At 40.2% G+C, this 26,885-nt stretch overlaps 1 protein-coding gene across 1 annotated transcript in view; it reads right to left on the reverse strand.

The window, feature by feature from the left end:
- Positions 1 to 26,885, reverse strand: part of LOC124156999 (acetylcholine receptor subunit alpha-like 1) — a 120,777-nt gene that overhangs the window by 93,109 nt on the left and 783 nt on the right. The gene's annotated exons all lie outside the window — the stretch shown is intronic.

The following is a 26,885-nucleotide window of genomic DNA, read 5'->3' on the forward strand; positions in this document are numbered from 1 at the left end:
GAGTCGAGTTGAAAACTACTCGCGACTATCGAGTCGAGTACAGTAATTTCTGGACCAGGCAATACAGCAATGCATGATCGAACATATTCTCAATTTTTTCATTCCCCTTTCGGAGTTCCTTTTTTGAATGCTTAGCTAATACGTAAAAAGGGAAAGATAAAGAGGAGCGTTGATGGTAATCGAGTCACAATCAGGAGACGAATGAAAATTAATGAGTCTTAAACAGTTCCATAAGCACAATTGAAATGAATTAACCTCTAGTGATATGTCGTCAATGTTCGTTTCCAAACCGCACAGAAGAACCCCCAATAAAGATACATGCACAACTGTTATTGAGATTGTATACGTAAACGTAATACGTAATATTTGATACTTTCTAATCCTCGTGAAGAAAAAGCAATTTTTCTACATACTCAGGCAGCAGGTTTTGACGTCTCCACGTTACAGCATTACTGCATGCTGACAAATCTCTTCCGCAACACACTTGTATAGCTGGTCAAGTACTTCCTTTCCATAATTGCAAGGTGAGGTGAAGGGAAGTTTTATTGAAAGTAATATCAACGATTTATGCTGATCTTGACCTTGGCGTAGCCAGGAATTTCATTAGAGGGGTTACGAAACCGGGGGGAAAAGCTTTGAAAAAAGGGTACTAAGCAAAGGATTTTTAACTAATTTTAACATTTTTATAATCGAAAAATCTTCATTTGTTAAAGAAATATTACGTAAATTCATGATTTTTATATATTTTGTTTTCTTTTATGAAGTATAATAATTTTATTTTTACATTTCGGGGGGTGGTCCGGATCCTCTGGACCCCCCCCCCCCCAATGGCTACGCCTCTGGATCTTGAATATTCATGGAATTTTAGTGGACGAAACGAACGAACTATGGAAATTTGCTTCAGCTTTAAAGATCATAAAAAGAAGTTTTCTTTATTTCTTACTTCGCTTTATCAACCATACACTCTATTTTCCGTTAGTTCAAGTAGAAAACTAAACGTAACAAAGAAGTAAACGAAAATTAATATTGCGCGTACTTAGTGCTCAAAATGGATAAAATATGGCACTACTTGTGACGTCAAACACAGGGAAAAAGCTGCAACGCCCGATGTAAAAATTTTCCAAAGAAATCATAACAATTTTTACGTATTCCCTTCGTGTTGGAGTAAAGGAAGTATGTTATGGTATAAAACTATCGCACAGGAGAGTGTAAGCGATGCTGTGGTCCACTCCGATTACTCCGAATACGCCGCCGCGACGGGGCGGAAGACGGTCGGACGCCTCAGCTGACGAAACGGCACCCGCGGCCATAACTATAGTGGTTGAGTAATACAGAGTACAAAAGCTGACTCTTCTAGGCCAAGGCATTAGAACGACTTTATAAACGATATTACTACAATACTCTCATGATAGCGCGTTCTGTCGGCAGATTTCTGAACTTACTTGCCTCGACAGCTCTGTCAACGAAACTCCACTCCACTCGACATTCGTAATACTACTCGAATCACTCGAGTCGAGTACCAACTACTCGACTCCAATGTTCGAGTTCTTGCAAATCCCTATTAAATTGCATTAAGAGTAAAAATGATTTTGTCATCGGATTGTGAGACAACCCAAATGGGGGCAGAGGGGCACGCGCCCCCCTTGCGGGGCCAGTGCCCACCATTGCATAAACACAATTGTAACTTATTAATATCATAAGAAGACATTGTCTTGCATATAACATGAGTTTAAATAAAACTTACCTTAACTTTGAGTTACCTTTACTTTTATCGTAATAAAAAATAATGAAGTCACATGCAAAGTATCTTGTGCCCCCCCTTTGAGTTTTTTCTGTATCCGCTACTGATTCAAATAGGAGTTGCCAGGTACGTGAAAATTCTTAACGATATTCATGTTAGTGTTACTAACTCTTCGATAAACTCGGATGGAAATCTCTATCAGACCGAAGACTGAAAACTAAACTGAACATATTAGATAAATTCAAGAGTAGTGTATTACCTGACGCCATAATACTACGGTAGATCGAGTCATATGAATAAAGTAAGAGAGATAGACTGTAGAACAGACAGGTTCAGAATGTATTTTTTTCAACGATCTATAAGAGACAATAAAGACAGCATTAGAACTCACAAATAGATAAGATGACTTGCATTGTAGCTTACTAACTTATGTTTACCTCAATGCATGTTTATGAATTTTCCTATTATACATCTACCTAATGCCCTGCGAGCCACCTCTAGGGTGTTTGGCAGGGGGTTATCTATCACCAGCATGCAGTTGGATTCCCACATCCACACCAACGGTCCAAAAAAACGTTACGCACACCAGCAAATTACAATACCATATACTGATAGAAATAATAATAAAATTCAGAAACAAGTATTCAAGACAATGCTCTTGAGTTTATCTAAAAGGTTTAGTCTACTTTTCAATCTACGGTCTGACAGAGATTCCCATCCGAGTGTATCTAAGAGGTCAGTGTTACACTAACAAGACTATCTTAACGACCTTTCAAGCACCTGGCAGCTCTTCTTTGCACGCGTTCTAACTAGTGATGGGCCCTGTGCGATTGGGTCAGTTCAAATGTGCGACTCAGCAGATAGAGCTGTGAGGGGGCGAGAGTGTCTTATTTGGTGAGTCCCTCCCTCCCCTCCACACACGACTCCCTCTCCTCCGTAAACCACTCCGTGCGCGCACACCGTATAATGTGTGTTGGTAGAAGTCGACTCTCGGCGCTTACGACTCCCTCCGCGCACAGTGCTCGCGTTGGAGCCGTGTGCTGTGGGAGTCGGACTCCATGCGCACTCGACTCCTTACACAAATATTTTCCGTGTCATCGCACGTTTGGCGGGTCATAAGGAGCACATGGAAGAATTCGCGGGTAGCCCACTGCTCACCTTTTCCCGCCGCTTGAAAGATTCTCCCGATTCATTTTGTGGGTTTTACTCTAAAGAATCTCACATGACCCTTATCGTAATTCTCTCTCCTGCATGTTCCATGCATCGTGAAAGAAAAATGGCGAAAGATGCTCATGTAAAAGTTTTCGGCAAAACAAATTTATGAAAATAATACGAGACAAAATTAAAAATTTTTTCTAATGCAAACAACTCAGATTAATAGAGGAATTTAATAATGAATTGTTAACATGATCATGTAATTTTGGAGGGAATATTTTGTTACTACAGAATTTTTTAAATTGTCGTCATCTCTAAGCCCAGGAGACTAACTATATCGTCCATGTTCCATGAAAGGTATTACGTACCTGCAGAAATGGTAAGCTATATCACATGTTAAGCTAGTTACTAGACAAAAATCAGAAAGAAAAATTTCAAATTTCCGAATATAATAAATTTAAAATTAAGTTGCGATGAGTTGCATACCCACTTGGGTTCATTCAGCGGGGTAGCTGGTCGGCGGCGAACCCCGACTCCCCTCACCCCCGTCCATTTACTCCTTTGACGCTGGGTTCATTTACATCAAAAGGTTAGTATAATTGTACCAATTAATTTTACCATCAAGACATGTGTGGCAAATAAAGCACAAAGCATTGGTCCGGCACATTACCACTGTAAAGTGAGATTAGCAATAAAAGTGATACAATGTCATCACACGGACCATCGGAATTATCCTTTCCTATTCCTTTATCTCCTTACTTTGCACTTTGCAGGGGCCATTTACTTATCTTAGGCCTTGGGCGTTTGTCTTCTATACGGACCTAAGTGTAGTCCCATGCACCGGATCGGTGTGACACCTTTCCATTGACTTCAACGAAAACAGCTATTCTATTGCCATTAGAAGCTGATTTTATAATCGGGTACGGTCCAACTCCACGATTGTAATTTGAGTTACTGTTAAGATCTCATCTCAAGATATGGCACCTCGAGTAAAGCAGAAAACTAGCAGGGTTTGGGAGTACATACTTCAAAGACACTGGATCTGGGCAAGCGAAGTGCAATTTTTGTTCAAAGATTTTATCCCACAAAGGTGGAAGTAATTTCAATTTAACAAGACATGTGCGTATGCTGCACCCCACAGTTTTACTTCGGCTGAGTAAGTATTTAATACGGACGTTAATAACATAATTGTTTTGTATTTTATTTTAAGGATACTTAGCATAATTGATAGCAACTTATAAATAGTAGAATTTCACTACCTCTGATGCTACAAAGTGATGCTAATCGATCGCAAATGAATATTCAATACAGATTCCAATGTGGCGCATCAAGATGGAGCAAGTACGTCAACGTCAACAGAGGGCAACCGTCTCCAAATTTTTGGAGAAAGAAACATGGTTGATGAGATGAGTGATCCAGAGTACGAGCATGCTGAGCACCGCCCAAGTGTACAAACAACATTGTGGGAGTTCGTGAAGAAACCTTTGGCCCCCAAAAAAATCAGGACTTAAATCTTACCCTAGTGGAAACATTGCTGAAAAACTATCAGCCTTTCCAATTAGTGGAGAGTGTTTATTTTAAACACTTTGTGAAAAAATTGAACAGCTTCTACTGCTTACGAAGCGGGAAAAAATTCTAATGATCTTGTGCCCCAGCTATTTAATAAGACTAAAGAAAGGGTTAAAAAACAGTTAAGAAGTGGAGGGTTCTTTAGAATCAATACAGATGGTAGGACTTCCAAGGCAAACCAAAATTTCTTCTCCGTGACTGTGCACTTTATTCATGAAGAATTTTAACTGAAAAGTAATTTATTAAAGTGTTTCCCTTTTCTGAGAGGCATACGGTTGTAAATCTGGCAGAGGAGTTGAAAGGAGTTGTCCGTGAATGGGAAATCGAAAAAAATATTGTTGCGGTAGTCAGGGACAATGCTGCAAATATTGTTGCTGCCATTCAATTAGATGTATGGAGAAACTTCCCCTGCTTTGCCCACAACAACAATCTCGTTTTTCAGCAGGGGCTTGAAGAAATTCAAGATTTACTTGCCAAGGTGTAGTCCTTAGTTAAATTATTCTAAAGAAGCCCCCAAGCAGCAGAAAATTTGAAGAAAATGCGAATGCAGATGCAGCAGCCAGCTTTAAAAGTGAAAAAAGCGTGAAAACAAGATGGAATTCTACCTACGACATGCTAGAGAGGATGCTGAAAATAAAAGAGTCGTTAATGCCTCTGAATTCTATAGAGTATTCGGACGTCTCAGGCAGTTAAATAACTTTAATTTCCCACTGTGTAACCCTCAAAAGTTGGAGAATGAATCCCGAAAGTTCGGAGGCAAAGGAGCAGGTGGGAGGTGTTAGGATTAAAAGCTATATTTATTTTGTTTCTATTGCCTTATGTTGATTGTAAAGCAATTAGAGGAATGTTAAGTTTTTTTTGTAAATACTAATGCACTCTGTTATTATTTTGGAATGTGTGAATATATTGTATCTATTTTGCTCCAGAGAAAAAAAAATTATTTTCTTTTGTTATCTCAGCCACAAATTATTTTCTTTAGATTTCGTATTTTTTTATCTAAGTTCATTGCCTCTGTATTTGGGAGGAATAAACTCAAATCCGATAGCCACGTACGTCAATAATCAAGTGTGTTTTGTTTTTTTTTATAAAGTTGTGTGCATGTATTTGAGGTTTGTGAGCACTCAGGACATCGGCGATCCACGGGTCCGCGGCAAAGGGACTGGTCACCCCTGGCCGTGGTCTGGGCGATACCCGCCTTCTTCTTCTGACGGCTGACCACCGCAAGAGAAAAGGTCAGGCTAACGCATGGCGCAGACTAACCAGAGCGCCCAGTTTGGATTCCCGCCGGCGAGGAGGCGCGCGCAGGTGTATGTGCCACCGGAATGAAGCGTCTGCTAGTGTGCGACGCTGCTGCTGCCCTCCGTGAGGGAAATGCTAGAGAGAAGAGCTCGCCACGAAAAAGCTCTCTTTGGCCTACGAACTTTCAGGAGTCCACATCTCTCCATCAAGTGTGCTTAAAAATTCAAAACAGTGTGTGTGTGTGAGTGAGGGATTGAGGTATGTGGCTAAAGGGCTTTGATGATTTCTAATGTTCAATTTTGCTTTTCGTGATTTTCTGTTACGTGCCCGTTATTGGGATCTAAATTCTTAGCGTTGATTTTGGTTTGTGTTCCTTGCTGTTTCCAATTCATGTGCATTTATGTCAGGTCTTCGGGACCACGTGCGCCTTATGCCAAACTTTACTTTGTGATTAGGATTGCTATATTAGCCGATGAGGCGAGAATGTATTTTAAAATTGTTGTTCTTTCTGTGTGCTGCCAAATATCCAAAAAATAGTTGGAGAAATAAATATCTTACCTTGGCTTGTAACAGCTACTATTGAAACGTGTCGTTTTCTTCAAGGTCATTAGAAACCCTGGATAGTACCTTTAATTTTTTCCGTTGCTTATTATCTTATTTGTTTTCTTGTTATTATTCACTCCACTGTTAGCTATCCGCGTGCTTACGTGGTGGACGGGCCTCTAGTCGAAATAGGCTGAATTTGCAAACCCGACGAGAGACACCCGTTACAACTGTTGTCAAATTTTAAAACAATTCAAAGAGGTAACAGAAGAAATGAGCAGTGAAAAGCAAGTTACAATTTATAAAGTTGTTCTTCTCAACCATTATTTAATGAACAGGTGTAGTGAGCGGACAAAAAAAGAAGGCATATCCAGCAAAGCCACGTCACTTGCAAAAAGATTAGCAGAGGGACTGGATTAAAGATTCAAATCTGTGGAGGAAAATCCACTTTAAGCCGAGGTGACATTCTTGGATCCTAGATTTTAACATTTCGGATTCACCAAAACAAATACTTTTGAAAAGTGCAAGGAGAGAGTAATAACTGAGGTTGAAAGTCAAAGGAAAGAGGAGGTTCTAACCACCACTAGCCCGTAAGCAGCTACTAATACAGGAATTACTGTGGGAACATCTGATATTTGGAAAGATTTTGACAAATGTGTGGCAGGAGTTGCGCAAAAGCCAAATTTTCGAGCAAGCGGCATTGTGGAAGTGAACAATTACCTCTTCTGAATAGGACTGCTAACTGTTTGATATGGTGGAGAGAACACACATCACAGTACCCCAAACTATGTAATATGGCAAAAACAAGAGCTTAGTGTCATTGGTAGCTTAGTTCCCAGCGAAAGAATAATTTCTGAAGCAGGGCAAATTATCACTGAGAGATGAAATAAACTTTCAGGGAAGAAAGTTTCCCAGATTTTGGTTCACAATCTCATCATGTGATTAATTATAATTAAATATTTCAAGTAGTGATGAAGGAAATTTTGCATTTAAAATGTTCGCTCAAAAATCTCCCTCTTTCTTCACTCCCCTCTTCCCCCTCATACCCTCATCCCCCAAACCCAGAAACATTTTGCTGAGTCGCACTGTGCGAGCGGCTCTCTGGAGTGTACTGTGAGCGGTGAGGCAGCTCACCAAAAAGAGTCGTTTATGCCATGACTTTAAGGATGACATTGCACATTATAACAGAAACAAACATAAAAATGGACATAAGCAAAATTAAAACGTTCTTGCCATTGCATACCATGAAAATAAAATCATTTCTACCAGCCTATCTTCTAAGGAAGGTTTATTTAAGAATCGTTCAGCTGCAATTGTAGGTACATTGGAAAACAAAGAGGAACGACAGTCCGTTCGATAGATTTCGTCTGAAAAATCCTTTGAAGCCCTACGAAGAAATGCCGAAAGACTAAATTGCCCATCTATTACATGGCTGCCAACTGCCTCTACTTTCTGGAAGCATTCCGACCAAATCTCTTTACTCTACTTTCGCCAGTTGGTAATACACCCGCGCTAATCGCTTCTATGAGCGCCGCCTTCGGCGGATGAGAATTTCTGGAATGTCGCGATAAGTGCTCCCTAACGCTCAATTTGCTGCCAACTAGCAGTCCACCCGCCCGCGTTCCTCGGGAAAGATAATACCCAGAGAAGTGGAAAACTTGGCATTCATTGTCACAACGGCAGGATGAATAACAAACAATGGAATAAATGATTTCCTAATCCCGGGCACAGGATCAGCTTAGGTATACCTCACTCCTCAACATTGATCGCTGCATGGGTTTTGTTTGGACCAAATGCATTGGGTGAAAGCATACCCCAGCAAAAAGGCTTGCGGCTAGAGGATTACTAGGTTATAATTAATCATTAACTGATTCACGGTGAGACATATCTCCACAAGTCATTTGTTACCCACCAGGAATCTTCTCCGCCAATTTGCAATCGATATGCACGCCAAAATTGAATAAATCGGCCTTTACCTTGCACACAGCACACACAAACATACAAAAATGGCAGACAGAATGGGACAGAAGTTATCGGAAGGTGGGAGATTACGGAGAGGGCGGGGAATTAGGGCAAGGTGGCGCTGCAGGGTGCACTTACAGGGTGTAGGGTAATGAGGAAACGACGTAAAGGACGCAACCGAAAGTAACATTACGGGGTTTGGGAGCATTAGATGCACATATTTACTAACTTTGGCCGCAATCCATGCAGACGTATGGAAACAGCGGACAGACAAACAGTGTAGATTTGTAAGTGTAGATTTCCAGTATGAAGAGGCGTTATTCGAGGCTAGAGTGCGCTCAAGAGGGGGGGGGGAAGGGAAGGAGGAACAGCCAATGAATGTCCTTAGCCAAGAGCGGACCGTATGTGGAGACAATCCTCAGAAACGACGAGATGAATGAAATCTTTTTGCTAAGAATTACATGCGAAGAAGATATATGTGGAAAATGCCAGAAAGAATACGAAGATTTCAAGTAGACAATATTTTAGTGAAGCAGAGGTTTAGAAACCAGATAAAGGACTGTAAAAGCTACCCGGGGGCAGATATCGACAGTGATCATAATTTAGTGATGATGTAATGCCTTATGAAATTCAAGAAATTGAAGAAATCAGCGAAGAACGCATGTCAATTAGAGAAACTTAAGGAGCATAAAAACCAAAAGGCCTTTGAAGAAGTAGTGAAGAGCAAGATAGGATTAGGTCAGACTGAAAAATTTGTGGAGAATGGCTGGACAAATATCAAAAGTGGGCTTCGGGAGACCGCTAGAGGAGTTCTAGGGAGAAGAAAATGTTGTGTTTAAAAAAATCTATGGATCACGGATGAAGTCCTAGACCTCATTGAAGAACGGAGAAAGTATAAAAATGGGAATACTGGGGAAAGACAGACTTACCACAAGACAATAAGGAACGAGAATTGCCGCAAAGCGAGGTAAGCTAGAGAAGCGTGGATGAGGACGTATAAAATAACCTCGTACAAGGGAAAGTGGAAGCGGCCTTTAGAATAGTGAGGAACCATTTCAAGGAACGAAACACAAAATGTAATACAATAAGGGACAAGAATGGAAACATTCTAATTGAAAACGAAGACAAAGCCGAGAGATGGAAGGAATACCTGGAGAAATTACACACCAGAAGAAAACTCAGCTCAAAAATTATCGAAGAGGAAAGTGAAGTTGAAAAGGATGACATTGGAGAAAGCATCTTAAGATCGGAATTTGACGATGCAGTAAGAGACCTGCTAAAGAATAAGGTGACCCGGAATGAATGAAATTCCAGCATAGCCAATAAAATATGCAGGAGAAAAGGTCTTAACTCAACTGTATAAAACTACCTGCGATATATACTCAACAGGAGATTTACATAGCGACTTCGAGAAGAACATCATTATTCCAAAGCCCAAAAAGAAGAGAGCTGAGAAGTGCGAAGACTTTAGGGCCATAAACCTGACGACCCATGCGTCGAAGATTCTGACAAGAATCATTTACAGGAGAACAGAACGAACAGCAGAAGAATTCCTGGATGAGGACCAATTCAAAATTAGGAAAAGCAAGGGCACAAAAGAAACTATTTTGGCACTTAGGCTGCTCATCGAGAAGAACATATCGACTTTCATAGCATTTTAGCATTTGGAGAAGGCATTTGAAAACGAGAATTGGAATATTAGGCTTAGAATTCTGAAAAATATCGGATTGCTCTACAATGATCGTAGAATTGTTCATAGTTTGTGTAAAAACCAAGTAGCAGTGATGAAAAGCGGACCCAAATGTGCAGAAGCAAGGGCAGGAAAAGGAGTGAGGCAAGGAAGTGCACTTTACCCGTATTTTTTAACGTTTACATCGAAATGAAATCAAGGAGAAGTCTTTGGGTGGCAAAATCCACGGAAAAAAATTAGTGTGCCGCGTTTTGATGACGACAAAGCAGTAATAGCCGAGGCAGCGAAGAATCTGAAGAAGACTTTGACAAATGTGAAAAGGACAATGAGCTGATATCAGATGAAAATCAGAAAAAAGAAGAGGAAGATATTTAAATGCAGCTAAAGAGAGGAGGCTATGACAAACATTAACCTAGGAAAGCATAAGCGTGAAGAGGTGAAAAAGTTCTCTTATCTGGGAAGCCGAATTACCAAATGGATGGACGAAGCAAGGAAGATATCATCAGTAGAATAAGTCAGCGAAGAGGCCTCCTACAAAAAAAAGAATCTTTTTACAGCAGAGGGTACAAGCGTAGAAGTAAGGAAACAATTCATCAGATGCTACATGTGGAGTATGTTTCTCTATGGAAGCGAGGCTTGCACGTTGACAGCAGCAGAGAAGTCAAGAGTGGAAGCATTCGAAATGTGGTGCTACCGAAGAATGATGAAGATAAAAAGGATTCACCGTGTGAGTAACGAGGAAGAGCTAAGAACAGTGGGAGAAAAGAGAAGCACCCTAAAAACCTTAAGCAGAAGACGGGACAACTTAGTTGGCCACATTTTGAGGCACGATGGTCTGATGAAGACAATCGTTGAAGGACAAGTGGAAGGGAAAAAGGGCAAGGGACGGCCCCGAATGAGTTAAAATAGGACAAAGGGTTATAAAGGATGTGAAAGAGAGGGAATATTGTAGCTGTGAAAAGGTAAGCGGATAGGAGGGAGAAATGGAGAGCTGCGTCAAACCAATATTAAGATTGTTGACTCGTGGTGCTAATGATGAAGAAGCAGTTCCATATATATTTCTTAATAATAGCGATATCTCCGGTGTCAGGTGCAAGAGAGGGGCATTATCGCTAAATCGCCGCGAGCCGCCTTAAGTATGACACTAGGGCATGAAGTCACGGGCAGACCACCTTTCACTTCGAACATCCTGGCTCCGTTCAATAAATAATGACATATACTTAATAAAATTGACGGTTTGAGGCGTGACTGGGTGAAATTGCTTCATTTTAAATTTTTTAAACTTCGAAAATTTCACACGTGATTTTACAAACGAGCAGTTCCGTCTCTCCCTCTATTTGAACATGACCATGTCGCACAACGACAAAAGTGGTCCTTAAGTAAAATCACTTGTGAAATTTACGAAGTTTTTTTTATGTAAAATGACGCATAGCTATCCAAGTGATATCATTCTAAGTGTATGGTGATGTGCCTTTTAACGTGACACTCGTTCCTTCCGAAATTATTTCCACGAGTTCATTCCTATATCTTGGCAGTGACGAATTCACATCGCAAAGGACATGCGTTTCATGATCTTCAACCATTTCTCTCTCGATTTCCACCTTGAAACACGTCATTCGATAACTTTTCCTTTGAGCCCACATATAGCCGGCCTCTTTCTCTCTCGTCGCCATCTGCTGCTGCTGCAGTGAGCGTGCGATTGAAATGTCCGGCTGGCGAGCGCGACACGAGCGATCGCCACCCCAGTGAGCGCTGCCGGTTGACCCTTGGTCACTGACCCTGGCTGACCCCGAGCGCCACACCGACCTCGATCGATCGAAGGGGAATAAATAGGCCGAGTGAACGTGCCATGCGCTTGTTTTTTCTATTTATGCGACCGATTTTATTTAAAACCAAGCTTAATACGCGAGCTGCATTTGCCACGTTTCATCGCGTCGCACATAAGTCTGACTCGCAATCCAGGGCGCTTCTTCAGGTAGAAGCAAAACAAACGTCTTCTAACGGCGATGGCGCAGCAAATGTGGCCTCAACTAGGGAAGAGAATTAAATTGGAACTGAAGCTATTGCCAGATAATCTCCCTGTTTTCCAGAGTCATTCGAATGGCAATGTAAATATGAAGGAATCCCTTCATTAGGGACAGCATAAGACGGAGTTATTAACAGAAACCTATTGTATGTTACTTTGATCTCAAAATATTTTTACAGCCGATTTCAAGAAAAAAAACAAAATTATACATTTGAGTCTTAATTGATGGTCACTTCCCCTTCATTAGAAAAATAAATGAAAAATTATATTCTAGGGGAAGAAATATCCAGACAAATGGAAAGTAAAAATTATCTGGATTGAAGTGCTTTCTTTCTGATCGACGAGGCCTGCTGATTTCAAAAAGATGACAATCGAATTCCGGCCTTCTCGCAGGCTACGACGTTTGCACATATGTCTTCTGCCCCGTTTACACAACGATCGTCGCGACGTTGATCCCTACGCGCGTAACCTCAAAACGTCGTGTAAACGCGCAGAGTTACCATCGTAGGCCTTAGTACCTAACACTGCCGAACTTACGATGGTTAGCGCTAGTGTACCAAGAAAAAAGACTTAGGAAATTAAGATCGATGCATATACGATTCTTTCGCGCCATTGCAATCTTGATAATTAATATTTCATAAATAGCTCTAATATATCTAAGATATACGGCAACAACAGAAGACATTATTGAGCAGGCAATGGAATGACGTAAGAGGAAAGTTTTTTCTGATGTTCTATTTAGCAAATGGTATCGGATGTTTTATACTAAACCAGTTTTATGCATTTCTTTATTTACAGGTTAACCCATAACCATGTATCCTTACATTATACTTCACAGATGATGGAAAATAACAAGCATGCACAAAATGTTAACCAATTAAATCGTTGTATACGGGATTTCACGATAAAATTCGCCGGAAATAACTATAACATTTAGATGAGGAGATGGAGAAATCAATACTTGTGCCGAATCAAGCCGAAATCTAAGCCTTTTCTAGTAAAATTATAACAGCAATATGTACTGTCTTTAATGCATGAATATTCTTGAATGTTTTGACATATTCTCTCGAAGAATCTAGATTCTTAAAGGCTTCACGGACTGTTATGACTAGTTTTAGTTTTACCTCATCATTCTGGATAGCTGGGAGTTGAAGACAATTTGCTCTATTGTAATTAAAAACAAGCAGGTGAGGATTTGTATAGCTATGACGGGATCCATTAAAAGTTACTAATAAAGGAGATAGGAACAATCTAAATATTAATTGATAATTTTGTAGAGGAATAGGCCTTTGTTGGAGGACCCTATGTCGTGCAAGAGTTTTCAAATTGACTAGGGAAAGAATATATGAAGTGTTTTAATCAGACAGTGAGATTCGTAAATCGTAATTATTAAATTTGAGAAATTTATTTTGGACACGTTCAAGCCGGATTGAGTCGATATTATAATAATGCGACCAGTTAACAATATATTCCAATTTGGAACGTAGCAAAGCGACATATCTACTGTCTTTACCGCATGAATATTGTTAAAATTTGGACCGATTTTCATAATGAATCCTACATTCTTTAAAGTTTTACCAACAGTTCGGTCTACCTTTAGTTATAGCGCATGAAAACATAATATTCTTTTGCTTCTTAATTTCCAAGATTTCAATTTTCTCACGCAGTCACGTCGTCAGTTGTTATCTGATACAATTCCCCAGCGAGAGCAGCACTGAGTTACGATGGTAACTTTTAGACGTGTAAACGTGCGGTAGTCGCGATCAACGTCGGTAAGTTCGTAGTGTAAACGGGGCATTCATCAATCGCACGGGTGAAATCAGGCGGAAGGGAGTGAGGAGTCCAGAGCCGCCAGAGAAGAGACACGGCAACACTCGACATTGGCCAACGCGATGGAGGGGTGAGGAACGAGAAAGGCGCCAATTCTAAGGTCACGGACCAAAGGGGAACCATACACACGTACACACAATAGGGGTGTTAACCTCAAACGAAATTACCCATTTAAGTAGATGCTAACGGTGAGTTTTGGCTAACAATTCACATTGGTGAAAAAATTTCTGCAATAGGTGCATTACATTTTCTTTGGTGCTCCGTTGAAATTTGTGCGTCTTTGAAACGGCCAGTTTCGGCGGGAAGTCAGGCTCGAATGGCTGTGACGTCACACACAGCTACTTCGCTGACTGCACGCTTTCGGTGAACGCCGTTATCCGTGCCGTGCTTGAATTTGTGGATGCCGTGGTGAGAAATGCCTTCGGATTGTGGCTTTGTGAGGGCTAATTCTACTACCCCACCTAAAATGAGTGCTCTGATGCTCATTTTTTATCATGAATAAGAAGAGGTCAAGACAAAAAAAAAATCTAAATACGCAGTAATGACATTTTTAGCGCTCCGGAAATTCAAGGAGTCAAGCAGGCAAGTTAGGAGTCAATGCATATTAATTATTATAGCACTGTTAAATATGTTAATCGTACTTAAGAGTATATTTTCCATCAAATATTTAATTTTGTTACGATTTACTCAGCCCTGGCTTCCATTTTTATTCGAATTATCCCCTAGTAAACGCTGAAATGGTTCTCGAGGGGTACATTTCATATTATATCACAAATCCCTGTCACGCAATGCTCGTTTTTTAGTTTTAAAGGCTTTTGATAATTTATAGCCTATAAAAACTTAGGTGACATAAGGAAACTATTATCATAAAATAATCACTTTTGTTCGTCGCAGATTTGTCTGAATCATGATATGGAATGGCGAATTATTGTCAATATTTATTCTTGTGAATGTTACTGTAAGGCCCCTTGCACACGCGCCGATTTTGGACGGCCGGTAAAATACCGGCCGATATTTTACCGGTGAAGCACTACTTGCACAAACGCCGGATTTTCACAGGTCAAAAGATAAGTTGTTTGCTTGTTGAGCTGGCGCAGGGGATCCGCAGTGGCATTGGCCGGTAGCTAACAGACTTGTTACCATTGCCGGTGCGCGGTCGGTCAGTGTGCAAGCTCCCATGCCCTTCCATTGTTCACTATTGGAATGTTGCCGGCCGTCCAAAATCGGGGTGCGCTACGGGTCTATTATTATGGGCCTAATAAGGGTTGAAAACTATCTCAGCGCTGCCAGAAAAGAATACGGCGATTCAGCAGTTTGTAACTTCTAACTTAAAAGAGAATAATATATACACTATGAAAGGAAGAGTTTGTCCTGAGCAAAAAATCAGAAGAAACCACAGGAAAAATAATTTTTGACACTTATTCTTCCGCCATACCCAGGGGAAACAAAATTTACAAATTCATTTGGTTCACAAGGTACTAAATACTTGATGGCATTACATTTTTTATACTCACTCCATGTTAAAGCTTGATATATTGGATCAGAGGGTTTTCGAATTTGAATTTCAAAACATTCAATTATATACTGTACATTGCTGTAATTGGCTTGAAAAGACAAAGGTAGATCAAGTTTGTTATGCTTCGGAAAGAATATTAAATTTTTTAAGCAATGTGAAATAAGAGGTAAAGTTGCGTGGATAGTAGAAAAACTCTTGTCTTACTGATTTGTAATTGGTCTCCTAATCTCTCCAAGCTGTCATTTAATTGAATTTTGATGATGGTGATGAAAATGTATCTAGGGGCAATCTTAAATATTCCAGAGGGCAAATCAATCGCGTACATTGGATCATTAGGTATTCCTAAGTATCTCTAGGGGTAGCTTCATTATTAAGTCAGTTATATTACTGTTTTCACCAACTCCAAAACTCTCGGCTGAGAATGTGCTCGAGAATATTTCATCAATAAACATTATGTTTGGTTACTGTGTGTCAATCTTTGGTGTATTAAAAATCTAAGACTATGTTAGCATCAATTAACTTCGGTGATCATTGAATAGTAGCATAAACATTGTTCTTAATCTTTCGTAAATTATTTCCATTCAAATAACTTAAATTAAAATTTTTTTCGTCCGTTCGACTTATTTGGGAAGACCGCAAGTAAAACAATATCACGTAAACTGACGTTGTGATGCTGGCATTTAGTATAAATTTAACACTAACATTAAAAGAATCTTCACAGCAATAATAAGATATCTTGCCGTTGATATTTTTGGTCATCTCGCATTGCTGCAGTTAACCATTTCCTTCGCACACGAGAATTAAGAGGCACAGTTATAAAACGTTTTCCCGGATTTCTTATTGTGGTAGAATTACAAAGCGGTAGAAAGCGCCGCTATATATATACGCCTTCTTCCTAATTTCCTCCATTTTCACCCTCGTTGTTTCTTCTCTGACGCAGGATCACAGGTTTTTCGACCGGGTTGACGGCTTCCGCGAGAAGTTCGCTGTGTGTGACGTCAGCATGCCTTCGGCAACCTTCGTGCGCTTTCGGAGCGTTTGAGCCGGCCCTCGGATTCCACACTTTTCGCCTAGCCTTTTTAGGATTAAATTTTTGATTAGAAAAGCGCTGAAACTGTCGCCGGTATCCCCTCGGTGTGTACTTTCATTTAAGACAGTAAAAAAAAATTGGTGAACAACCCTATTCACATGAGATTACATTGCTGCCTTTAAATTTGACGGAGTCAATTTATTACACATAAACAAATAGAGATGCAATCATTGAAATTAATTACGCAGTTCCACAAAACGGTCATTATAAAACCCTTTAAAAATATCAAGAAGTCTACTAAATAAGATAAAAGATTGAAAAACATAATAAAAACAGAGGTCTATTTTATGCCTGCTAAGCTGCACATCATAGTTGCACAGCATAGGCCAGTGATAAATAAAATAATGTTTCAATATTTTACACATTTTTTTATTTTAGCAATGAAAACAAAATACCATTGTCCGGAGAAGGAAAAATTGCCCCTCTTGCAATTTCGTCGCAGCAATGAAAACAAAATACCATGATTTATCGACTTACTCATTTAGAACTTATCGCCGATCGTCGTCGAAGTACTTGTTCACCTATTTTTGATTAAATATTACATGTTTAATTCCAATTTTACTTATTTTACTTACATTTTTAATTTCACTTATTATATTTAATTGGCACGGCGTGAAGGCCTTTTCAGGATGAATTGTCCGGAGAAGGAAAAAAAAGCCCCTCTTCCAATTTCGTCCACCGCCATTACACGCCACGTTGAGAAAGATATGCAATTTTAACATGGGCAATGATGCGCCCCGTATAAAACGGCCTTCTAAGTACGTACGTTCAGATATTTCCGAATTCCTTTTCGCGTGAGTAGTGTGTCATTCATTTACATTGTATTTTGAATCCGCCGAAGTGAAAATGCAGAATCAGACATATCCTGGGCTAGGCACTTTCGACTATAAGAAGACATTTTCGCATTTTCTTCATGAAAACAAGCTGCAGCTTTGTCGTGCCTAACATAAGCGAAATGGGATCGTTCGTTGAAACCGGAAATCGAGATTCCTTCAAAGGATTTCGCACAGGGAATGTGAAAGATAGGAAAAGATAGATATCCTCAACTCAAAATAACAAATAAAAGAAGAGGAAATAACAAAAAAAACACGTTTCCATGACGTCACTGGTTCGTTGGCTCGTCCCGGTTGAACCGATGGCACTGAGGGAAGGAATTGATCGCTAAGGAGCGTAAACAGAGACTGCGAACCACGCGAGTCCCAGTCGCAAGGAGTCGCTGGGAAGAGGACACACTCCCGGAAGTATTTAATGCCGTCATCAACTTAAGTGCGAAAGGGCCGGCATTGATATTTCATCGCGAATAGCTCAGGGCGACGAGATCTACGTCAAAGAGGCTCCTAGCAAGCGACCATCACGGCGTGAGAGTGGTGATTCCTCACCACGCAGACTGAGAGCCAAGGACACGAACGAACATGGAAATACAACCACTAATTAGTATTTGAAAAACGGAAATTTAAAGAACTAAGTAAATTCATACGTAAATAATAACATTCCAAGAAATGCAAGCAGATCACTAGTATTGGCAATTACAGTAAGTCCATAGATGCAGAGCCTATTTCACCTAGTCGAAATTGAGCTATCCTAGAACTAAACTGCAGCTGCTATTACGGTCCCATATTGTACGCCAAAAAAAAGACATCTTAAAGCTATCTGTTCTGCACTCCCTATTTCCCTAATCTTATCTTTGCGATCGTTACTTCCAGAATAATTACGCTCTCTCAAAACATATAATATGTTTATCAAATCAATTTTTAATAAATCTCGCAGGCCGTCTGTGTGTTCTATCTATATCTGAAGCCATTATTTTTTCATGCGATCTCCCTGCCCGAGCGGCGTACTCCAAATGGAGACGGACATCGTTCTTTCACTTTTTATTCGCTTTTTTCACTAATTCATTTGAAAAAATCCCAATTTACAATTTTCCTGCCCGCAAATTTCCTCAATGCGCTTTCCCAGGGAAAGTTTCTGGGTAAGAGTTACTTTTACTCCTAAATACTTAACCGGCTGTACATTTAATAACTTTGATTGGTTAATTGAATACATTTCGTTGGAAGAGTCTTTTTCGGAAAATTCTTTACTACGCATTTTTTTAGATTTAACACTAATTTTCAAGTACCACGCCAAACGTTTACCCCTGTATAGCATCAAGTCGATAGAATAAAATATTTGGGAATCGTTACTGATTAGTAGGTACTTGAAATAGTTTCATCATATAACTGGACTTTCCAAGATTCTCCGATACTATAAGTTCAAACCGTTCTACATTAGAAAGAAGTGTCCTGACACATTCCAAATAACTTTACATGAAGCCCTAATAGAGTCTAGACTGGGGTTTGGGCTGGCCTGTTGGCGATCACCTTGTGCTAACTCCCTGTAGCCAGTTGTATTATTGCCGAAAAATAAAATAAAACTTGCAACCAAAAGTAAAATGTACGATCATGCTTATCACACGTCGGTACGATTGCAGGTTAAACACCAGATTATTTACAAATTTCAGAAAACAAAAGAAAAAATCTTAAGTTTTTAAGGATATATACTATCCATGAATAAAATCGAATAACTAGGAGGAAGGAGGGAGCTGAAATGCTCGATGCGCATTTGGCCATGTTCTGAATAAGTTCATTGCGGTCACTAAACAGTAAGCAAGCATTTAAAATACTTATGCTGGCGTTTTTTTGTGTCGGATTGCAAGTATTTTGAAAAGTCGAAGACACCTGTTGCGCTAAGGGGAAATGTGCGAGTAGAGGAAAAAAGAAACGAAAGCGGTTTAGCTTGCGCTTTAGCGGTTTAGTTTAGCGGCTTTTGGCTGCAAAAGTAATTCCGGGATGACGGAAAAGTACAGCTTCATGAAAAATCCATTTAGCTGTGTTTTTAGGAATTAAATCTTAGTCTTACACTTAATTAGTAGATCGGAAAAATACATGTTCTTCGGCTGTTTTTTTTTCCTGGAAATCATGAGATCAGGTGCGCTACCATTTACTTCTTGCTCTTATGATTCAATGAGCGAATGCTTTTATTACTACCGAACATATATAAGGAAAAGATACGTCATTCGTAAATGAATTCCTTGGCGGTGATTGAAGGCGTTATCTTATTTGAGAATAGCCAACCTGAATTACGACAGGAGTGATAGCTAAGCACGGTTAGTTAAAAGACCTTAATCTCCAATGAACACACACCCGTTAAAAAAATTCCTCGGCGCACTCCCAGGGAAACCATCTTATTGTTTTGACGCAGATCTGCGCTCATTTCTCCTGTCAGATAATCTTCTCACACCTACGTATTTCCGAGAACCATTCTGGATATTTCTATAGCATGAAAATGACCTCCTAGCCTCATACGAGGTGATACCTATGATAGCTCATCGGTGAAATGTAATGTTGTGGTTTACCGTTATTTGGGAATCGATGATTGTAAAAATATATACACAAGTAAAATCGATGATTGGCAATTTCACTTGGTGGAATTTAGACAGTAATACAAAAAATACTTTTGTTAGTTGATAACACAAATTTATTTTAACGCGATTGGTTTCAACCGTCACAGGTTATCCTCTGGAGTATTTTCGAGTAAAAATAAATTTGCGGAATCAACTTAGTATTCATTTTATTGTAACACTCGAGGGATTGAAATTCGTGTTGCACCGGGTGGTGTTCACGCAGGACACAGGAATGGGGCGATTGGTGAAATTGGGGACCATGGCGTTTACAGCTCAACTTCTTTAATCAGTTCATTTGCAAGTAGGAGAAATTAATATTCAGAACTCTTTTGCACCGGTCAGATAGAAAAACGGGAAAAAATGCGACGAATCAACAATTTAAAATAAAATTTATAGACACGATAATAAAAAAATGGAACGGTAAGAAATTCCTGCAATTTAAGGCCTTCGCAACGGCAATATGAGAATGAAAATGCGCGAAGCGATAAAATTGGCAGTTAATACTTGACCTTTTCGACATAAATAGCCCTGAATGGATTTTTAGCTTCATAAAAATTTATTTAAAAAACTTGGTACTATATCTCAGGAACAGTGACAGTTCATATGGACTCTCCTTTAGTATTAGACCCGTATACTTTCCTCATAAAATATCCTCAACCTAAACAATGTAACCATCCAGGGTTTCTCTGTATAATGCCTTAAATCTTGAGGAACGGATTTTCCTCAATTAATATGCATATCAAAAACGTAACTCTCGAGAGTTTATATTTCCTTTGTAGCCATTGCAAGGAGTAGTTCCCTAGCCTCCAGCGAGGACATGACTGATGGTAGTCAACCGAAGTTGCATCTGATAAATGTAGGATCTGCGTCTATAAGGAGGTTGAACTATGCAACTTTGAATTCGAGAATACAGTTGGCTTCTTCTTTATCCAGATATTCTTTTGCTCTTAGAAAACCTATTCATGCACCATTATGGCTTAATGTTCTTGTGGACAGAGTTGACACGCAGTATAAAAGATGAGCGATATCGTTTACAACAGTGTATGTACCTCTAATGTAAGTGAGTGAAAAAGACGTTCTTTGCATCAAAGGCGCTCATTATTCCCGACACATACTTCACGTTATTCACTAATTTTATCTGCGGAGTATTCTGCGGTACATACACAGTCATGCTCCCCATAATATCAATACTGGATGTGAAGGCAGAGCAGCTTTCGGCAAAACCTCTTTAAACTTAGCGATTCCGAGAGGTGCCTTCCAAAACAAGTTTTTGGCAATTGCAATAACCATCGCATATACGCATCACGTCAAATAACTTCAGTTGTTTTTATGCAATTTAAATAATAATTTTAGGTGATATTTCTTTATGCATCTTCAATGGAAATAATTCAGGGTTGATAGATTAAAAAAAGAAACTGAAATAATAGACTAGCTCCGCACTAAAGAGAGTTTTGGTGACATTGAAAAAATGTTTTTTAGGCCCTTTAATTGGCAATTTCAGCAGAAAAAGACAAACAGGTAAAATTGGCATGTTTTCCTGAAAAAAAAAAAGAAAAAATCGGCATTTTAGGCAATATCCTCAGCTTATTAATGAGACACAGGACAGCGAGATATGGTCAGACCGGAAACTCTCTGGGTTTAACGAGAGAATAATTAATGACATCTTCCTTTGGCTTTTTCATGCCATTCTCCAAGAAATCTTTTTAATAAATCCCGATTTACGATTTGCCTGCCCGCAAATTTCCTGAATGTGCTTTCCCGGGGATAAGTCCTGGTTAAGAGTTACTGCTAATCACTTAACCGACTCTACATTGAACCATCGCCACTGCATTCGCTGCACTGGGCTCGCCTTTATCATATTCAATGCGAGCACCTCGTAAAATGCGAAAGATGCAGGAAAAGTGTGAAAAGGAAGTTTTTCATTAAGCTTTCATCGATTGCATTCCATTGTATAATTACTAATGTGCATTTAAATCATTCGCTATCAAAGCTAATGGAGCTGATTTGTTTTAAACATGCCTATGAACAACATAATTCCGTTGAAAATAGTATCATACTCAAAACTATGAGTCGTAAGGAGGTTATCCCGACTTTAGAAGACAGAGAAAACCAACTTCGAGCCTTCGGGTAGGTCTATGGACAGAAATAAAATAGACATGAGCAGTGCTTATGGTGCTCATACACCACTGGCGACTTTCAAAGGAAAAACAGATCGTCGAAATTGACGCGGACATTATCGTGTGGCTCAGTCGATTTAAAATTAGCATGAAACGCTTTTGGAATACGCATTATTGTAGTCATTTGTTTTAATTCTGACGGCGTCTGTGCGCCGATTCAATTGGAGCGCTTAAGAAGAAGAATGGCCGGTGCAACGACGAACTTTACAATAGCGAACGAGGTAAGAACAGTTTCGACATCTGCTCATCGCATTCCTCGCAAATTCTTTCCAAGTGTAAACCGTCCTAAGTCAGATTTCACCCTGCAAAGAAAAAGCGATTTCAAAGCTCGATTTCATGTTTAAACAATTGAATGAGTATTTTTTTAAGAGCGAGAGTAGTTGGAAAGTGCGGAGGCGATTTCCTAGTGGGAGAGGCATCGTATCACGGCGGTCGCGAGCCCAGCAGCAGGCGTCGGCGGAAACAGCCGAGCAGATAGCGGCGTATCGCACGCGGACACGAAGCACAATCTATAGTCGCTGTCATTCGACGGGAGAAGGCAACCACGCTCTTCACTCTGACTGAGAAATAAACCCTGAGTCATACGTCAACGTTGAGTGCAATCGCAGGAGCTCAAAAAAAAGGATTTCCTCCATTCTATCAACAGCACAGGGGTGTCCCAAGAGGGCGAGGCCACGAATGTCGCAAAGAGGAAGATCTTCAAGTAGACCGCAAACCGCATGTCATTTTAATGTGTTTGCCAAAGTCGCCACCCGCGGCGCTGACGGGAATTTCACTTTGGAGAAATGATCTATCATAAACGGAACTTTATGCCGACGCTGATGTCATCCATCAAATTCACAACATTTCAATGTCTTTGCTGGATTGCAAATATGAAATGGTGAATATTGATAAAAAATGGATCACTCCGCACTCGTCGCTGTGCAGATGACGTTTTTGAAAACCGATTAAATTGTCCGTACCATCTTCAGCGAGAGGGCATCGGCAAATTTCGGCATCAGATTTATCCCAATGATACTCACTCAGTAGCATGATGAACAAATTTCATGCATGTTCCCCATTGTTGCTTTCTTTCGACTATCTTTTCTTGTAAATGTTTTGAAGGAATATCGATGATGGATAATAAATTTTGGAACAAGTTAAGGGTTAATTAATTTGAGGCGAAATAAAGAGTATTTTGAGATCTAATGCGAGGATTGTTGACCAGTGAATATGACTAACGAATACTGTGGAGGAGCATACAACTCTTTGCAATACCCAAGTTTGAAGCGCCAGTCCATATTGTCCAATGTACAGTGGCGGAAAATATTAACGCTAAGCTCATTTTCGTCTGTAAAGCGGCCAGTTCAGGATCTTCCTCGCAATGATCTCATACAACCGGGAATTTTAGATGCTATAGATTAGATGCCCCTTACGTATACCGAAGTAATAATCATATCCGTTGCATTATGACAACGCGCAAAATATCCAGCAACTAATTTTCCCCGTATTCTCCGAAGTATGCTTCACCCACGACTCGCCCCTTCGGGACATCAGCAGTGGCGGATACAGATGGTGGGGCGTCCCCCCCCCCCCCCTTTGCAGGTCATCCCGAATTGCAGAACCAGAATTGTAACTTTTTTATATCATAAGATGGCATTGTCTTGTATGTGTGTGTAATAAATTTAATTAAAATTTTCTTAAACTCTGCATGTGACTTGATTATTTTTTATCAGGATAAAGGTATAGTTAACTCAAGATATCTTTTGCGCCCCCAGTGTTTTCTGTATCCGCTACTGGACATCAGTGAACACAGCCCACACATTGGGCATTGAGACTGCCGTATAGCATTACTGTTCTGGTGGTGCAGTGGGTAAAGAATATTTGCTACGAATCAAGAGGTTCCACGGATCAAATCTCGCTGACGGATGATTTGATGCATCACACACTTTTTGGACATTTTCTGATCTTAAATCGCAAAACCTGTCGTGCGCAATTGACTGTGGAGTGAACTTTGACTACCTTTTCCGTGTCCTCCAGCCCCGCTTCAGACGCCCCTTATTTATATCAGATTAGTGAATTTTACAAATTAACATAACTCTCTTACATCCTCATTTCAAACGCGGAAACTTCGACTCATAAGTTAGCTCTATTCTATTCCTAAACCTATGCTGGGTGTTAAAAGTCATTGCAAGCTGAAAGTAGGGACTTAATAAATAGCAGAAAACTCCAGCAGTAAAGTATTTCTAAGACTTCTAAAATGTATGGCAAATAAATCAAATAAAATTTGAAATAAAATAATCTTCAATAATTAGTTCCATGATAATGATGAACTAGTTTTTTAATGTATGCGTAATGCACATTTTTCGGAAAATTTATGGGCAAGCTTAGCATTCTGTTAGCTCAATCATTTACCCAAAGTTTCCTCTGAAATGCGTGCACAGACCCCGAAATTTCCCGATTGAAAACTGAGTTCGGTCAGCTTTATATTCTGCCTTCACTCTGCTCTGCGGAACTTTTAAGGAATTTTCCCTTGAAATGAGGGAGGAGGCGTTGGCCGTGACATATCGTGCATGTAGCAAATGTCAGGAGCCTAGTAGCTGGGCTGGACGACGCGGAAAAGGCGGTCAAAGTTCACTCCACAGTCAACTGCACATATGGTTATGCAATACAGGAATTGAGTTTCAATTAATAAAAAGCGCGTAAGAATTCAATAGTTACGCGACGTCCTCTGGACCTCATGATAGGTTTTGCGATTTAAGATCAGAAAATGTCCGCAGTTTGCGTGCAGCATCAAATCATCCGTCATCGAGACTTGATCCTTGAAACCTCTGACTCGTTGCATGATACTTTACCCACTACACCACCGAACAGTTAAACTCTAAGGCAGTCTCAATTCCCAATAAGTCGGCTTTCCAATGGCGTCCCGACAAGAGTAGATTCCATTATAGGTGAGTTACCTATAGGAAAAGCATGCTTCGCATGATTTGGGGAATAATTCGTTACTGGACCATCACTGCGCGTTGTCATAATGTAATGGCATTGATTATTTCCCTTTCCCTGATTATTTCCCGTCATTTAGCTTTTCAAATTCCCGGTTTTATGAGAGCATTGCGAGGGCGAAATTGAAATTACTGAACTGTCCGGTATCAGACGACAATGAGCTTTGGGTTTTTTTTCAGACACTGTACATTAGGCCGGCCCTTATTTTTCAGAATTGAGAAAAGTTATGTTTTCCTAGTCTCAAAATGATCCAAATGAGGTTTATATTCACGTGTTAAAATTTGGTTACGTTAAAATATCGGCAACCCGTCCCCCAGGTACTGAGGAGTACGCCGCAGTGCGGGGTAGCGCCCTGGGGGGTGGATTGCATTACGATGGACGATATTTCGTCCATCGTAACGCAATCCACCCTCCAGAGATAGGCCCTCCAGGATAGACCCTCAATTGAGATTTCTGGGGCCGAAAAAGTGCTACCCCTACGTAAAACGTAAAAGTGAAGTCCTATAGGACCGATTTTCTGTTGGTTAACCTATCTCTAAGCGTTTACGAAATATCGTCCATCGTAATGCAATCTACCCCTCAGGGCGCTACCCCGCACTGCGGCGTACTCCTCAGTACCTGGTGGACGGGTTGCCGATATTTTAACGCAACCAAATTTTAACACGTGAATATAAACCTCATTTGGATCATTTTGAGACTAGGAGAACATAACTTTTCTCAATTATGAATAATAGGGGCCGGCCAACTGTACATACAATCGTAGGTAGCGGATCGAATGCTTCGTGCTATGCTTAGCCCAGACCCTTAAATGCACGTGGAATTGTTGTATCACCTATCAGATATGAAGAAGCATTTTCCAGATAGTGAAACGTTTCTTGACCGCGACCGTCAGCGCGTGCTTTGACAATATAACTTGCACCCTCTTATCATTCTTAATTTTCATTGGAATGAGTTTATTTTTTATCGTTAAAAAAACTGAAGTCTCTGAATTGAAAGTCGACTCCACACACAGAATTAAGAATCGGCACTAATTTAGCGTCGAAATACCTGTAGCCCGCACTGAAATTATAAATAGCAAGCGGTTGCCTTTATCAGAGAAACACTGAGTTGTAAATTATCGGCCCACTCCACCCGAGCAGAATGAGAGAGCCAGCAATTAACTTCTTCCACGCACGCCATAAAACAGAGCGTGCGGAAACAGCACGTCCCGAAGAGAACACCCATCACACGGCAGACGCGTGGAAGCGGCCCCGTCTGCTCCGGTGCAGAGCAGACTCTGAACACTGCCTCGGCTGCACGGATGCCGAAAATAGTGGAGTACTTTCGTCCGACAGCCATCAATCATACACATTTTCGTGTGCCGAGGAAGAGGCGTCGACAAGAATGGAGTTTGTTATTTTCAATTTTCCAATCGAAAATTAAGAGAAATTCACAGTTCTTCATAAAATTTCAGATTCATCCCCGGGGTAGGGAGCAACGGAGGAGGCTCACGCGCGAAGACAGACTCACGATGCGTGCATCACCGATGGACCGCCGGCCTCTTTCTTGCGCGGCCACCCGGATTACTCGCTTCGAAATACCTCCACATAACCAGGGTGCAACTAAGAAAATCTGGGTGAAATTCACTAACTCTTGCTTTACTTTGTGTTATTCCACTATAAGTTTTCCTGGATATCAGAAAATTACTTAATCTCTATCGTAACAGGCTCAACTTTGTGGAGGTTCATTCTAATAAATAAAAGCGAACAAACTATGTATAAATCCACCAATTTATTTTTGTGGTACTACTAGTTTCGACGCAGCGGCGTCATCATCAGGTACAAAGGCTCCGCCTGATGATGACGCCGCTGCGTCGAAACTAGTAGTACCACAAAAATAAATTGGTGGATTTATACATAGTTTGTTCGCTTTTATTATTAGAAAATT

Source organism: Ischnura elegans, chromosome 4 (genome assembly GCF_921293095.1).
Source record: "Ischnura elegans chromosome 4, ioIscEleg1.1, whole genome shotgun sequence".
Taxonomy (NCBI): domain Eukaryota; kingdom Metazoa; phylum Arthropoda; class Insecta; order Odonata; family Coenagrionidae; genus Ischnura; species Ischnura elegans.